Below are 16,890 nucleotides of genomic sequence, written 5' to 3'. Positions count from 1 at the left end.
CTGTCTCTCAGAGACATACTGCCAGCAAGAAATATTCCCGTATTCTGCACTGTTTTGAGCTCCTCAGTAGATGCAGTCTGTCCTGCCTCCTCTGATATGAAGAGGCTTTTAGAAGCCATGATTTTACTATCAAGTCTGGATGTGAATATCCACGTTAGCATGATTCTTTCAGACTCATATCAAATCATTTTAGTTCTAATTTGTGTTCTTTTAATAGTGACAGAATTTACAGTATGGTGATATTTAACAAGTCAGTGCTATGATAATTGTCTAGGTGTTTGGCCAAGGAGAGTGAGGTCTTGCACATAGAAATGGTGTTATGTTGTGCAACATGATGTATGTAAAAGGTAACTCCCAAAAGAAATAGAGTATAGTGCACAAACATGAGAACCTTGATTATTACCATGTTGACTCATCAAATTAACACAGTTTTCACAAGCTGCTGAAGGGGACCTGGGCAAACTGAAAATGTGCCTTCCTTCCAAAGTGCAAATATAGAGGGATATATAATTATAGGTGCGCTGAACTGTGTTGCTCCTTCTAAGTCTTTTCTAATGCCTTTGAAATCAAAGGGGGTACTCCTCCAGCTTCAATAAGCTTTAGCTTTGGTCTTTGGTTATCTGCTTTTTGGTTTTGTTCTGAAAACATGTAATCAGCTGTGGGATGTAGGATAATCTGCTGTAAATTCTTCTTAACTTCCTTAGAAAAAGAAAATTGTTTCTTCTGCAGAACTTGATTTTCACTAGATAACGTCATAATTAGCAACAAATTATCTCTGTTTCTGCAGTGGTTTATTTAGATTCCATTATTAGTTGAAATTAACCTTTTCAAATGTTTTTGATGCTGAAAGTTAAGATAATATACATATGCTGCACCATATTTAATATAAAGACCTATCAGTGTATTAGTAATTTTCCTTTTCTTTATATTTTTTCCAACTTTTTTACAAAGTTCAGGGTTTTCTATGTTATTAATTCAGAGTTATTAAGCTTCACAGTAGGGTTTTTGTAGGTATCTCCACAACAACTGGCCCTTTGGCCAAATCACTGGGACTGCACGTGTATTTTCAGGACTCTGTTCTGGAGGGTGTCACTGATACAGAAAGGTTAAATGCATTTGATGGGAGACTGGACGATGGTCACAGAACAGAAGCCACCTTCAGGATTGATAAGGACTTATAAACCACCTCAATCAGAGGAAGCTGTAAGTGTGTGGGTGCCAGGACACCATCACCCCTCATCCTTTTGTGTGTACATTTGCCCTATTCTTACACTATTCCATAGGCACTGCCTTTAGCAAATGTTGGAGAAGCGATACTTTGGTCTGACTGTCTTTCTGTTCCGTTGTAGTCTTCATATCTGTATGTACATCAGTGTGATCTCCATGCAATCTGTGATGCCAACCTATGATTTTCTAGAAAAATCCTACTTTTCAGTTGTCATCCTTTAAATTTGACATACTCTGTGTCACAGTAATCTAAGAGTGTTGTAGAATTTGTAGAGTGCATGTTCACACTCGCGTTGTTACTTAAAGATGCCTGCTCAAGATATGGAGTATGAAGAGAGTGCATAATCAGGCTGGTTATTTAGCACACTCATATTATTTTGATACTTTAAATAGCTGCTGTCAATTAACATATTGCAACATTAACTAGTTGGACAATTAGTCTTTGATATGTGACAGCAGAGTGGAGTTACGGGAAAAAGAAGTCAGAAAAATCAGTAAGAGAAAAAAAATTGCACCTAAGAGTGACATTTCTCTGAATTATACCGGGTTGTCTGAAAGTTATAACTCAGGGATGTGTTGACATAGAAATTGTACTGAGTACAAATGGAAGGAATGTGAGGAAAGATTTTTACAGATATCATACAATTTTCATAAAAGCTAGGAAGAGTTATTCCAGTACAGTCATGTATTATAGTTCAATTTTCTTAGTGCTTTGATAATCAGACACCACTTATTTCCTTCCATAGCAATCCAATACATGTTGCACATTCTTGTCTTTCAAATCTGTTGCATTGTGTTATTCACAAATACTCTTGTGATAAGAAGAGAATAAAAGGGAGAAAACCAAGCAGCAATAGTACAAAAAGAAAGCTGAGAAAGTTTCTCAGCAAATACTGCCTCCCCTTTGTTTTAAAGTGTTTTCTCTGACAAAAGTTTAGTCCTAAAATGGTACAACCTCATTTTCTGTCTGATAGATTTAAACCTTACTTGGCTATCAAGGTGATCGTCAGAACTTTTTCTCAAACTGAGAGAAGTTCTTCTCAGACTTGGCTATTGAACAACACTTCAGGCAAAAACCTCCACCTGTTGTCTGTTAGCTGGAATAATTTCTTGGTGAAAAATTGTTTTTACATATGTTTTAATAAGCTGCTAACCATAAGAAGGCAGTTAAAGGAAAAGCTACAGAACATAAATGATGTAACAAAGGTGAGTTCTGATTCACTGAGGAGAAACCTACTTTTTAAGAAGTATCCATCTTCCTAAGGTTGCCTGACTGTGGTAGCTGTCACACTCACGGCAGAAGTTTCCTAAGCCTGCTGTTATGCAACTTGCAAATAAAATTTAATGCCGCTGGCCACTGCAGATCTTAGAGCTATAACATTTGAGATGTTTTTATTACTACACAGTGTTGTTCAGTCTGCTGGTTTGGGTGCGAAGTGTTCCGTTGTTTGTGGTCTGTAAAGTGATTGTAACCTACAGCTCCTTCAAATAGTGCGAAAGAAGGAGTTGGAAAATCTTGAATTCCCTGTGTAGGCAGAAAGCTTTCAAGCTTCCTTTATTTTTGTTCTTTTAAATCAGCATACCACTTGGTGCTTTTTTTTTCTTAAATATTGATATGCCTGGAAATTTCTAGACGTTTTAAAGGCAAGTTTGTGCAGCAGTAAAGCTTGTGTATCCTGAATTTGTATATAAAGGTTGTCGTATCGTGGGTAAGAACAGCCTCTTCTATGTCAGTCCCAAGGTCCACCCACACCGTTTATCTATCTTTGACATTGGACTGAGAACAGGACAACCATACAGTGAGACTTAGTAAGGACTTAGTAAGGACACCCTCCAGCCTCCAGCATTTTGGCACAAAGCCATTGAAACCTAGATGTGGTCTCTCTCTATTTAACAGATGTAGATGGATTTTTTTCTTTCCCCCACGAATTTGTTAAATTTCTTCTGATATCGATGTATCTGTGAAGTCCTGGGACAAAGTATTCCACACTAAGTATAGGCTGTGCAGAAGAGCAGGTTTTTTGCTTATTTTGTACCACTTAGTTTCCTTTAATGTCTCTTAGTTCCTGTAAAGAAAAAAAACCTGAACTATTGTTTCCTATTCACTATTGCTATTCGATTTGCAACTTTATATCTTTCTGTCATACCTGTTCTGCTTATCTCTTTCCCAGGGCAATGACTTCTTGTCCTTAATCATTCCTATTTATACTTGCAATTATCAGTGTCACCTTCCTCAGAACTTTTGCAGCCTATATACTGTTTTAAGATGAAGAATCAAACCCTATGTAACTTTAAAGCTGAAATGTACTATGGATTTATATAGTAGAAAATATCATTATGCTGTTGCGCTTCTTCCTTTCCTAATAAAACCTAGCATCTAATTTGCTTTTTTTATCTCTGCTGAGCTCTGAGATGACATTTTCATGGAACTATCTATTATAGTCCCGAAATTTCATTTTTAAGTAGTAAAAGCCACCTTGGAGTCTATCATTAGGTATATAAAATTAGGACTGGGGTTTATTTATATGCATTACTTTGTCTGCATGGAAGTTCTTAATTTTATCAGTAATTCAGTCTTGACAGGTCTTTCTGCCTTACTTCATGTTAGGGCATCGTCTTCAATTTTGTTGCCTAATGGAAAATATCAGCAAACTTTGTCAGTCACTATTTTTTACTTTTCTAGGGCATTCATAAATCTGATGAATAGCATGAGACAAAAATGCACTGTGGAACACTGCTGACCTTTCTCTCATGTGAAAACTTGTCCTTCAACTCAGTTCTTTATTTTGAATAGTGTTTAGCTGCTGGTTTTCCATTTAAACTTTCCCAGTTTAGTTTCTTTAAGGATTTGTAATATGAAATCTCTCTCAAGAACCATCTGAAAAATTCACACAAGCTGTATCAACCCCACCTTTTTTGTCCATGTGCATATCAAATATCCCAAAGAACTCATGTTTGCAAGGAATGCCTTTCCTTGAGAAAATTCTGTTGATGGTTTTACTGTATCTGCTTTTCTACTGATTTTGTTCCAGAGTAGCTCATGTCACAGATATGTGAGGCTTTCTGGCCTTTTCTTCCTCCAATCTTTTCCTGAACACTGTAAAAATTTTGCCATCAGATTTGATGCCTTCCAGTTTTTCTGATGTCATGCAGTTTCAAGCCAGATGAGCTTGAGTTGAATGTAATCTGTCACTAGTGTTATATTGTTGCTCATTTTGTCAATGCATCTTCTGTTTCATTTTACTTCACTTTAAGACAGAGGGAATTCCTCAGAAAGGATTCCAACATGAGAAGCCCCCTTCTGCTGTCCACGGTGAACACAGCTATGAAAAATTTGTTTGCTTTCTGTTATAACCTTATCTTCTCTGGGAGATCTTTTATGTTCTGTCTGTCATCTGCTGGCTTTAGAAATTCTCTGGCAGACTTCTTCCTCCTTAATGTGCTTAAGTATGAAAATATATGTATTTACAGATAGTTACGTTTATACTCTTTGCAAGTTCTTCTCAAATTCTCTTTTTACTGAGTTGTTTTTTTTAACCTGCCAGAGTTTATAATCCTTTTTACTACCCTTCTTTAAATGTGACTATGACTTTCTAAAGACGCCTTCTTATTTCTAACATCCTCTTTTATACTGTAGTGCCATGCAGACATTATTTTGGTCTTCCTAAAATCTTCTTGGACAGGTGCTATGCATTTGACACAAGTTGCTAATAAATACTTTCTGTGCTGTTTTCAAACATTTTTCTCTTTTAGTTGTTCGTCATTGCTGCTTTTTAGAGAGTTTCCTCTCTAAAGAACTACCATAATGAAGGTGTTGGCTTTTTTTTGTCTCATGCAAGGAAGCTCATTAAAAAGCATGTTTTTGACACCTCTGGAAAACTTTTAACTAGAAACATTTTGAATGATGTCCTGTGTGCTGCTCAGGATAGCTTTTTCTCTCCTAGGTTCCCTGTATAATTCTGCCTCAGTATTAAGATTCGGTTTTGCACAGACTGAATCTATTTGGAGGTAGCAACAGTCTTCTGTTGTTATCATGTTCTTGCCCATACAGACACACTGATCTCCCTACACAAGCCACAGTCACTGTTTCTGTCTCGGTAAGAAAATAATAAAATTTTATATGCAAAATATTACTTTGCTTATCTGAATTTTACAGAGATAGAATTAATGTTACAGTCAGAATTAATCTCACTACGAATAATTTAAAATCTAAATCTAAAAAAAAATTTCAGGACATAATTGGTTTCATCTGTCTGGATATCAGTGACCCACTAAGATAAAATGGGCAGTAAAATGGGGAAATTTAAGTAGACTCAAAATACTCATTTTAGCACATTTCCTGTATTCCTTTTTATGAAACATTAAATACACATTACTACTGAAATGTGTCTTCAGTAATATTTTATTACTGGTTAATGGCTCAAATGCTGAAACATATGTACCTGCCGGTTATTTGTCTATGGATAAACAACACAAATAAATGCTTGTAGAGTTAACTGTACTGAAATGGTGACAGACCACAGCATTCATTCTGCTACTTCTGTGCTTTCCTTCCTGAAAAGCACGTTCATGCTGGAGTCTGGCTTTGCTCCACGTGTTCCCATCTTTGTGCACAGCAATACAGCAAAACTACCTCAACCATTGCCACTGATTTACCACATAAGTTTCTTGTGTGTTGCTGCTGGTGATCACTTCTGGTTAATGTAAGAATCATACTTCTCATTAAGCCCATGATTTGCTGAGCTGTTAAGTCCTTACTTGTAGAATACAACTGAGAAATAAAGTGGAGATGTGAATCTAGCTTGCAGGATTGTAGTGGGTGAAGGCATCTTGTCAGCAGGCACATACTGCTAGCGCAGATAGCTGGATTATGGAGGCAAAGTCACTTGAGAGCACATGCTCTGGTAGCTATGCCAGACATGGGTTATACTAATACAGTGAGTAGTGTGTGGAAATGAGTTTTGCTGACAAGAGGTACAGCTTATGTACCGGGAGCAATCTGTAACTCCTAAGAAGCTGCAGAGTCGTATGATAATCATTCCAAAACTGGTCAGTTCTTGGGTAACTATTTCAGTATGAACAGTTTTTCCTTCTTCAAAAACATGAAACAACACATATATGGCAAACCCCTACTTTTTACAAAACATCCTCAGTGACTATTTGAGAACAGCAAACAGGAGAAGCTCCACAATGATAATCAGTGAGTTAGGGCTCAGACATGAATAAAATCATGAATATTATTTTTTGCTATATAAATTTTTAATAAACTAATCCTTAATTGTAATGATAAATTTATAAGCTTCCACTTAGACTTATTTATCCTAATTCCTCTCCTCAAAAAAGTTGAAACATATATAATCCTCATGGTCTTTATTACCTGATTGCTATTTAATAAATCACAGCAATCTCTGATATTGAAACCTCTGAAAGCTTTTAGCGTGCTTGCATTGATCCTTTTTTAATCCAGGTCTGCCAGGAGGGTGGTTTGTAGACCTACTGTGTAAGGCATAAGAAGAAGTTCTGCTGTGTGGTTATTTATACATTTCACAGCAATCTTTCAAGAGTGTTGCTACCTTCACTGTTCCTGTCTTGGATAAGTATTTGCGTGCTGTTTACCTCCTAGTTATAATGCACTGTGGAAAAGGATTTATTTACTGGATTCATTTCCTTTCCTTATCTGTTGCATACAGTTGCTGTGGAAAGTTAGCTAGTCATTCATATCCTATGGATAAGTCTACATTTCAGTGAAAGGAGATGTGAGATGATTAAACAGGGCTTTTAAAAAATTTTAAATTGAAATTGCTAAATTTTGTAATTTTTCAGGATGAAAAACATTGTATAAACATAAAGTTACAGTCAGTAAGTGCCACTGTCAATTAAAAATTCGACCATTCTTGTTTTTCTAAGGAGGCTGTTTAAAGTACCTAGAGTTGCCAAACCAAAGTCAACCCAAAAATATTCTTCTGTAAGACACTTCATGAGTTGAAATGCAGTTTGCGTAAAGTCTACCAGTTACAAAACATGGGTTTAGTGTATAAAACAAGAACTACCAGGGCTTCGCTGGTGTGAATGTACCTCACTATCTCAGCTTAGAATTTACGGTCCTGAATGCCAAGAGGCAAACTACTCCAGCACTCAGTTATCATTGCTGTGAGCCAAGGAGTGTTTGTTTGTCTCCAAATGTTCATCCACACATTCTGAAGATGTGAAAAGCCCTATTTAATCATATCATGTCCCCTTTCATTGAAATGTCACCTTCTCTCCATAAAAACTGTCAGCCTCATAAATAGGAACAGATTTGTTCTTCAAGACTGGAGCATGTATCTCTTCCTGATCAGGAAGAAGTAGTTGGGGCCTCCTTCAAAAATGGGCAGAAGCCTCATGTTCACAGGCATTAGCCCTCATGAGAAACTTGTATCACACTGATACCTTCTGGAGGCGCAGCACAGCAAGCATGAGTAGTCCAGGAGGTTTCTGGGGTTCTTTGATGACATCTTGATGACAAGAATTAATCAAACAGCCAAAGCGCTCCTTCTTTGCAAAGACCTCAATTCTGCTAAACCTCATACTTACAAACAAGGAAGGACTAGTCAAGGCTGTGAAGGTCAGGGTCAACCATGGCTGCAGTGTCCATGAGATGATGGAGCTGAGAATCCTGAGAGGAGGGAAAAAAGAAGAAAGCAGGATCACAAACCTGGACTTCAGGAGCACAGAGTTTGGCTTGTTCAGGGACCTGCTTGGAAGTATCCTATGGGAAATTGTCTCGGAGAGAACAAGGGTCTGGGAGAGCAGGTGGATTTTCAAGGCAATCCACCCCCAAGATCAAGAATGTTCTGCTCCAGACAAGCTGGAAATCAAGCAGGAGGCCTACATGGATAAACAAGTTGCTTCTGATGGGGTTAGGAAAACTGAAGTCCGTTTGGAGTTGAATCTGGTGAAGAAATTGAAAGGTAACAAGAAAGCCTTTTATCGGTATATCAGCTAAAAAAAAAAAAAAGAATAGGAAAAGTATGGGCCCATTGCTAAATGCAGCAGGGAACCTGCTGACACAAGAGATGGGAAAAACAATGTACTTAGTGCTTTTTTTGCTTCAGTTTTTACGGGTAAGACTTGCTCTCAGAAATCCAAGGCCACAGAGACCAGTGGGAAAGTCCAGAGAAAGGAAGACTTACTTTAGTGGAGAAGGATCAGGTTATGGAGCATTTAAACAGATTGGACACACACAAGTCCATGGGCCCTGCTCGGATGCACCCACAAGTGCTGAGGGAGTTGGCTGATACCATTGCAAGACTTACCTGGATGCAGTCCTGGGTAACCCACTGACCCTGGTCTCTTCCTATGTTAAGTATGCAGTACTCAGGTGTTTTGGGTGTACTTAGTTACTTCTCAGTCACAACAGTGAGGGAGCATTTTGGAGGATCAGTTGTTCCTCAAAAAAATAATGATTTTGAAGAGATTTTTTTCTTTTTTTTTTCATTACTGGTTGATCAAATGATCAAATAACTTGACCAGTGAATCAAATAGTCATAGGAAATTTTTCTTTAAAGTATTATGCAATCCTTTAAATTTTTTTTGGTCATTTCTAATTGTATAAATATTAGTTTCATATTGTTTGTGAAATGTGAGCTTAATGGTATTCCAAAAACAGCTATATGATTTAGCAATATTCTATTTGGTTTTATGAAAGTTATCCTAAATAATTCAAAATACAAGCTAATGTGTTCAATGCTATGCTTCAAAAAGTCTTCTTCCTTCTTTAATTAGAGTTGCTTAATGGTATTTCAAGTATAGCCAGATGTGAATTCACTGAGTTCGTCTTTCTAACTCAGCTGAACATGGAAAAGCAGCACCAAGGCAGAAAATTGTGCTCTGAAATTTGTACTAATAACACATTTCTATTTTATATTTCATTGTGGCCAACCCTTGTCATGTGACATTGTTCAAGCTTGCTTCATGAGAACTCTTAGGCAGGAATCATATTTTAAAGTGGTCTTTGAAAAATTGTAACTTTCCAGGTAATTATTTCTTTTTATTGACACCGTGCAAAAAAGAAGTTTGTCATTTGCCATGTAGAGGATAACTGTGTACAAGAGATATAGCCAAGACTTTGTGATACCTAAATGTTGGTAGAAAACACTGATTTTTCACTCTTCCATGTACAATTGCTTGACACTCTCTTTAATCAACACCAGAGGAAACCCATCAAATAAGCTTGCTTAATAGTTTCCATTAATGTATTTAAATTGCATAGACTTTTATGTAGCATCACCCTTGCATGGCATGGCATCTGTTCTGGGTTTTAACCCTTGTAAGTATTTACATATGATGGCCCTCGAGCCATTGCTATCTGCACAATAACAATATATATCAATTGTGCTGGCTGATGGGCATATGCAAGGTAATATGTTTAATGCAAGGTAATATGTTTAATGGGCCACAAATTAACTTCTGTGGAAAACCATTGGATATCAGAGGAATAAATTATTGTTCAACCAGTTATGCTAAACCTACCATCTAAAATATGAAGAATAAAAATTGCATAAACATGTTCTAAAATTTTCCTCTAATAGGATGCTTTCCAAACATCTAGCAATGCGTAACCTTTTTACCACTATAAAATTTATTTACCACTGATTATTATAGCTAACTAATAACACAAATTTAAATATGGTTACGTTGCCTTTGTGATGCCTTTCTATGTGTTTTTTGATACAGGCTCTTTAGAAAGGATGAGCTTTTCATTATAGCCACAGGTGTCTAGTTCAGTCAAGCTGGGATAGGACGTGTCACAGGACTCTTGAGATCATCTTGTTGCACATGTATGAAGCGGCAGCATTCTCAAGACTTTTAGTTAAAATGCAGTATCTGGTAAATCACTGAAGTGCCTTCTGTTATACATCATGGGAGCTATTATATATTTGCACATTATTGTCACAAAATTTCAGAATAGATTATTAATGCTGATGTGTCATGATTAAGGGGTTTCATTTCTGCTGCACATTTTGTGCTTTCATGGAGAACTGAAAGAAGCTGAAAGCAGACTGAAGTTTGTACTATATTAGTTAATTTGCAAAGCATTGAGTAGTGCCAATAAATGACATTTAATTAAATAAAATGTAGTACTGCACTGTAAAAACTAATTTACTGTAATATGCCAAGAAAAAGAAGTTCAGTGAATGTTTTGTATGTTTTGGTACAGAATCCTTCCCATAAAAAGTAGTACTTTGCCTACTTAAGGCTCTAATAGTACTTTTGAATTGCATGAACTGTGACCACAGATATTTATACAAGTGACTAAAATTACATTTGGCTTATATTGAAAAGTAGTCTTTGGGTTGCCCTAACATATCCAGAAAAAAGAGCAAAAGGGTTGCCAAGACCACCTCGGTTATCATCTTGCATATCCAGGCCACCGTTCCAGACAAGAAGGAGGAGCCATAGAGTTATCATATCCCACCCGTTGGGAAATCAGGGAGGAGACAACTGGACACAAAAGGCCACAGTTGACCAGCTGGGGACACAGGCAGGGCAAATGTCCCTCTCACCTGCTGCTTCTGCTTCAGTAGCACAAAGCTTGTGCCATCCCAATATCAGCCTAATCTCTGTTATTTTTCTGTGGTCATAAGAGAAGTCCACAAAGCATAGCTCAGGGCTGGGTTGTAGTCCTTGAAGCCTATGTACAAGGCTTACAGAGGAACTTTGTGCTGCTGCATTTGATGGAGGTACTGAATTTCACTGTAGTCTTGTTGGGCAGCCCTCAGCTACATACCTCTCCGCTGGCGATCTCCCATGAACAGACCCCCAGAGGCCCCAGTGTGAGTCTAGAAATAATGAATCCACGCAGTGATAGAGTGCCCAGAAGTGTACCTTGCATTGCCCAGGTCAGGAACTTTTTCTCTCAACAGAGAGTTTAAAGGAAGACTCTGTTTTGAGCTTGTCTGGTTTTTTGCTTTCCTGGCTCGCAGTCTAAAGCAGTAGGCTCTGCTCAGAACAATTTTCACAGAGGCCATAGTTGTTGTTAACAGCACTTGAATTCTTAGCAGTGTATCACACAGTTATTGAAATGATTGTATCTCTCTTAGCTCAAAGTCTTTTTCCAAGGTAGATAGTACATTTATACAACAAAATGCTAGGGAAGTCACTGGTATTCATTCTGGAAAATCTCATGAACTGTCGTCTGAGGGAGCTGGCGGATGTCGTTGCGGAGCCACTCTCCATCATCTTTGAAAAGTCCTGGAGGACAGGAGAGGTGCCCGAAGACTGGAGAAAAGCCAATGTCACTCCAGTCTTCAAAAAGGGTAAGAAGGAGAATCCAGGGAGCTACAGGCCGGTCAGCCTTACCTCCACCCCAGGAAAGATGATGGAGCAACTCATTCTAGAGGTCATCATCAAGCAAGGGGAGGAAAAGAAGGTTATCAGGAGTAGTCAGCATGGATTACCAAGGGGAAATCATGCTTGACCAATCTGATAGCTTTCTACAATGGCATGACTGGCTGCGTGGATGAGGGGAGAGAAGCGGATGTCGTCTACCTCGACTTCAGCAAGGCTTTCAACACAGTCTCCTATAACATCCTCCTAGGGAAGCTTAGGAAGTGGGGCTGGATGAGTGGTCGGTGAAGTGGATTGAGAACTGGCTGAATGGCAGAGCTCAGAGGCCTATTATCAGCAGCGCTGAGTCTAGTTACTAGTGGTGTCCCCCGGGGGTCAGTACTTGGCCCAGTCTTGTTCAACTTCTTCATCAGTGACCTGGATGAAGAGTTAAAGTGTACCCTCAGCAAGTTTGCTGATGACACAAAGCTGGGAGGAGTGGTGGATACACCAGAAGGCTGTGCTGCCATTCAGCGAGACCTGGACAGGCTGGAGAGTTGGGCAGAGAGGAACCTGATGAAGTTCAACAAGGGCAAGTGCAGAGTCCTGCAACTGGGGAGGAACAACCCCATGCACCAGTACAGGCTCGGCGCGGACCTGCTGGAGAGCAGCTCTGTGGAGAGGGACCTGGGTGTGCTGGTGGACGACAGGTTGACCATGAGCCAGCAGTGTGCCCTGGCTGCCAAGAAGGCCAATGGGATCCTGGGGTGAATTAAGAGGAGTGTGGCCAGCAGGTCGAGGGAGGTTCTCCTTCCCCTCTACACTGCCCTAGTGAGGCCTCATCTGGAATACTCTGTCCAGTTCTGGGCTCCCCAGTTCAAGAAAGATGAGGAGCTACTGGAGACAGTCCAGCGGAGAGCTACAAGGATGATGAGGGGACTGGAACATCTCTTCTATGAGGAGAGGCTGAGGGACCTGGGCTTGTTCAGCCTGAAGAAGAGAAGGCTGACAGGGGACCTTATAAATGCTTACAAATATCTTAAGGGTGAGTGTCAAGAGGATGGGGCCAGACTCTTTTCAGTGGTGCCCAGCAACAGGACAAGGGGCAACAGGCACAAATTGAAGCATAGGAAGTTCCGTCTGAACATGAGGAAGAACTTCTTCCCTCTGAGGGTGACAGAGCCCTGGAACAGGCTGCCCAGGGAGGTTGTGGAGTCTCCTTCTCTGGAGATATTCAAGACCCGCCTGGACGCAGTCCTGTGCAGCCTGTTCTAGGTGACCTTGCTTCGGCAGGAGGGTTGGACTAGATGACCCACAGAGGTCCCTTCCAACCCCTAACATTCTGTGATTCTGTGATTCTGTCTCACTGTTTCAATTTTGTACTTGGCAATTGCCTACTGTCTTAATTTATTATATAAGTAATATACTATGCTTTGCAAGTCAAATGAAAAAAATGAGTATGTATAACAGACATGCAATTTTAGTAATGCTCAGTATGGTGAAACCAAGCCCTTTTCCCCAGGTAAGAGAGAATTAAAAAAAAATACATTGCCTGTGCCCAAAACAGTCCAGATGGAATCCCAGTAGGCAGCATACTAGGGTAAATGAAAGGAATTTTATTTATTTCAGGCAACGTACGCTTCACATTTCTGTTATGTTTCTTTGCTTTCCCAGCTACGGCATGCTAATATTCAATTACTAAGTCTTCAGGAATTTTTTAATTTCCAGTGTGTTTTGTTATATAGAGCTTCTACATTTTCCTTGTGACAAGACTGGTTTCAAACCACTGCACAATGCTTTTGTTTTTCTGTAGGCTTCAATATAGTTGAAATAGTTCATATTGTGCCAAATAAAACACCTCAGGTAGCAAACCATCTTATCTGGTTACATTCTGTAAAGTAATTTAAGTAAGCTGTGCTGTAACAACTTTCTGGAGCTCAAAATATAAATCTAGGTTGTCATGGATACACGCATGAGAAGGCTTTCTTGATAAATATGTTATGAGTCTGACAATTTATTTTTAGCATATAAAAGTAGATTTTCAAAAAAAAGCTCTATATAACCAGGGTCATTATTGGTTACTCTGATTGCACTTAAATACAATTCCTTTTTCTTCTTCTTCATCATCTCAAAATATTTTTAAACATTGAGATTTATGTAGATGTCAAAATGGCTGATGAGTGCCCTGGGCTTTTCTCTCACCTGTTTGATCCCTCTTTGTATGAAGTATGCCTGAAGTGGAATTTGTATAGAATTAGAATTAGAACGTTCGGGTTTTTTATCTAACACAGGGTCCAACAGTACTTTCAGGTCTGAAGATATTTCAGCTGGCATTTTTCTCTCCTGGTAATTAAACTGGATACAGTAATTATAGCATGTAGCTGGATAAGCTAAATAATTCATGGAACTTTCAAGTCAGTAGATACCTCCTGGTATCTCATGTTACGTTTTGCTCTCCCTCCTCTGCTACATGAGTACTGCAAAAGGCAGTGCCCTAATATGTGATTTTCTGTTACTGGTAATTATAAAATAGAAAGTTATAAGCCTGTGATAAAAAAAATTAGGAAAATCAACAGCTGAGAATAATTCACAGTAATAAAATGAAAGTATACCAGACAAATGATGCCTTTAACACTTTACATCTGTAGATTTTTATAGAACATCAAACAAAGAAAATGCTAGTTTAGAGCACTCCAACTGAGCATATCTTGATATAAAGTAAAACAAAACAAAACAAACAAAACCCTTAAAGAGGATAAATCGAGGTTTTCCATAGAATAAGCGCAAAATATTAGCAATTATTTAGAAAATCACATTTCTTCCAGGCGTGCATAAATGTTAGTCTCCTGTTTGTTGCATGAACTGTGGTGGAAAACCAGATAGTATTTAGAATTTGTGCAGTTCTTGTCACAGAAATTTTATGTTAAATAAACATTTACGAAAAATTCCACATATGAAAATATACTTCCAAGAGCTGACTTGTTTGAAATTTGTATCAAACATCAAGTAATTTCAAAAAACAGGTATCAAAGATGTTGATGCAAATACTTGTGCAGACGTTCATTGTTATTTTCCACAAGGCTTTTCTCCCAAGAATTTCTAACTTGCTCATGTTTGTCCAGGTTCAATGGTCAGTTCTCAGTTTTTTCTTCTCTAAATTAGCTTAACAGCCGTGGTAAAATGATACATAAATCATATCCATAGATACTGTGTTCAATTAAGAATGAAAAAGCCTTTTTTAGGAGTCTGAAAAACAATTAATGACTTGTGTTTGACTTGTGTTTCAAATATAACAGATACTTTACACATAACACAACAGAGGCATAAAGTCTAGTGCCAACAAACCAGGAAGAATCTGTTTGCCTTCTGGAACTAAAGCATAAATCACAAAGCCACAATTTCTGACCTAGCGTATTTGGAAAGTACTAGAAACATGAAAGAGAGGGTGAAATCACACAGTCCTGGAGAGAATCTGTCATTTGTTAAGGCTGCCAGCATCACCATTGTTTGATGAAACAGAACATGGGATTACTACGTTGGGAAATTGCTGTCTCTCAAATTTATTTTCGGGTTCTAGTGGTAGAGAAAGGACCTAAAATGCAATATACATGTACTGTCTTTGCTTGTGATTTGAAAATCTTACGAATAAGGACTCGCAAGTAGGAGTAGAATTAGTAGAACTGTACAAATCATGGGACTCAAATAGAAGAGTGCTTTAAAAATAACGAAGATGCTATACCTGTTGGCTGTTACAGGGCAGTCTGCAGCGAGGCGTTAACCTGACAAAGACTTGCTAGGTATGCAAAAAAGCTCCTGCAGAAAAGCCCTCCAGCAGCTCTGTATTGCCAGGGCGATCTGTCCATTTAGTGTTGGTATGAGTGGCCAGAGTTTTGTGGTAATGACAGGGGAGCCATGAGCACTGTGCAGTGTTAGAAAACGCATGCTCAAAGTCTATTGCAGAGACCAATTGCATAACTGAGTGACACTGTTACGAAAAATAATCCTCTTTCCTATTCTTTTGCTCTGTTTTCCTGTTCCTGTGGATTCTGGTGTTGCTACGTCTGAATAGTTATGCATGTTCTCTTTGGAGATGTGGAAGAGCATGGGCAGCTTGTCTCCTTAAATAAACGAGTGGTTAGTCTGTCATGAGTAGTACTACAGTTGTGCTCTACCAAAAAAGACAGATTCTTCTGCAGTGCAGTTTTATATTCCAGTTCCACTCTGCTGTGTGGTTTAAGAGTTTAGAACAGCATGAATAGGGGACTATTGTTGCTACTCACTTAGTTCAGGGGTTCACAAACAAGTATTTTAAAATCCCCCCCAAAAGTAACACAGTTTGGGCAGACTTTTTTAGAGTATGAGTGATGGGTTTTCAAATGGACTGATTTAATTAATCTATAAGCTATGAAACAGGTGTGATGCAATGTAAAAATGACAATGACAGTTTAGTTTCTGATTTCCTAATTACTGAGGTTTCTTTTGAGCAAGGAACTAAAGTATGCTTTACGTCTGAGCAAGGAAAGGGTTTAAATCCTGTAACAACAACAACAAAAGGGATTTGTAAAAGACAAGCAGAGTTTTTTCTATTTTTAAAAAAAAAAAGTTATTGGAAAAAGTTTCTTCCTGATCAGCAATTTTTTCTAGTAATTTCTCACGTATCTACAGTCACAGGATGTCAGAAATATATCATTTACATGCAATATCAGACTCCAGAAAAAATTGCCTGTAAGACTCTATGACAGAATGTCATGTTTAATGCTGGTATATGTGCTTGATAGGTTTGAGTCTTCTGTCAGAGCTAGAAGGATTTTTAGTAAGTCAGTGCAGACCGTTTCTCTAATTTTTACCAGCATCTGCTTCGGTGCCTTCAAACAGCATCCCCAGGAAGTGGTTAGGCAAGTGCAAGCTGAGACTACAGCTTATTTGATACAATTGATGCTCTTTTTACTGCTGCCCTCATCTGGCACTTTTCATGTCACCCATCTGTTATGTCTGGGTAGGAAACTAGATTACTCTCTGGAGGGCATTAACTACTTTTCCTATGGCTTTGATCAGCGGTCATTCTAAAAGGCTCCAAACTTTTTTTTTGTCCGCAGTGTGCCACAGAATGCAAACAAATAATAAATGCAACACACGCTATGGAGAACACCTGTATTGCACTATCCAGAGTTTGTTGATGTCCACATGTGCTGATAAATGTCCCAGGGAAAATGTAGATGTAAAATTGCAGGTGTTTGTGAGCACAGGATATGACAAGCACATATGTGGATTTTGTATGTGACTTCAAAAATAAATCAAAATGAAACATGTAAAGTGCTAAAAACAGACAGTTTAAGGTGGTCAATTTGAAAGTCT

Source organism: Opisthocomus hoazin, chromosome Z (assembly GCF_030867145.1).
Source record: "Opisthocomus hoazin isolate bOpiHoa1 chromosome Z, bOpiHoa1.hap1, whole genome shotgun sequence".
Lineage (NCBI taxonomy): Eukaryota > Metazoa > Chordata > Aves > Opisthocomiformes > Opisthocomidae > Opisthocomus > Opisthocomus hoazin.
This window is presented reverse-complemented; position numbering follows the sequence as displayed.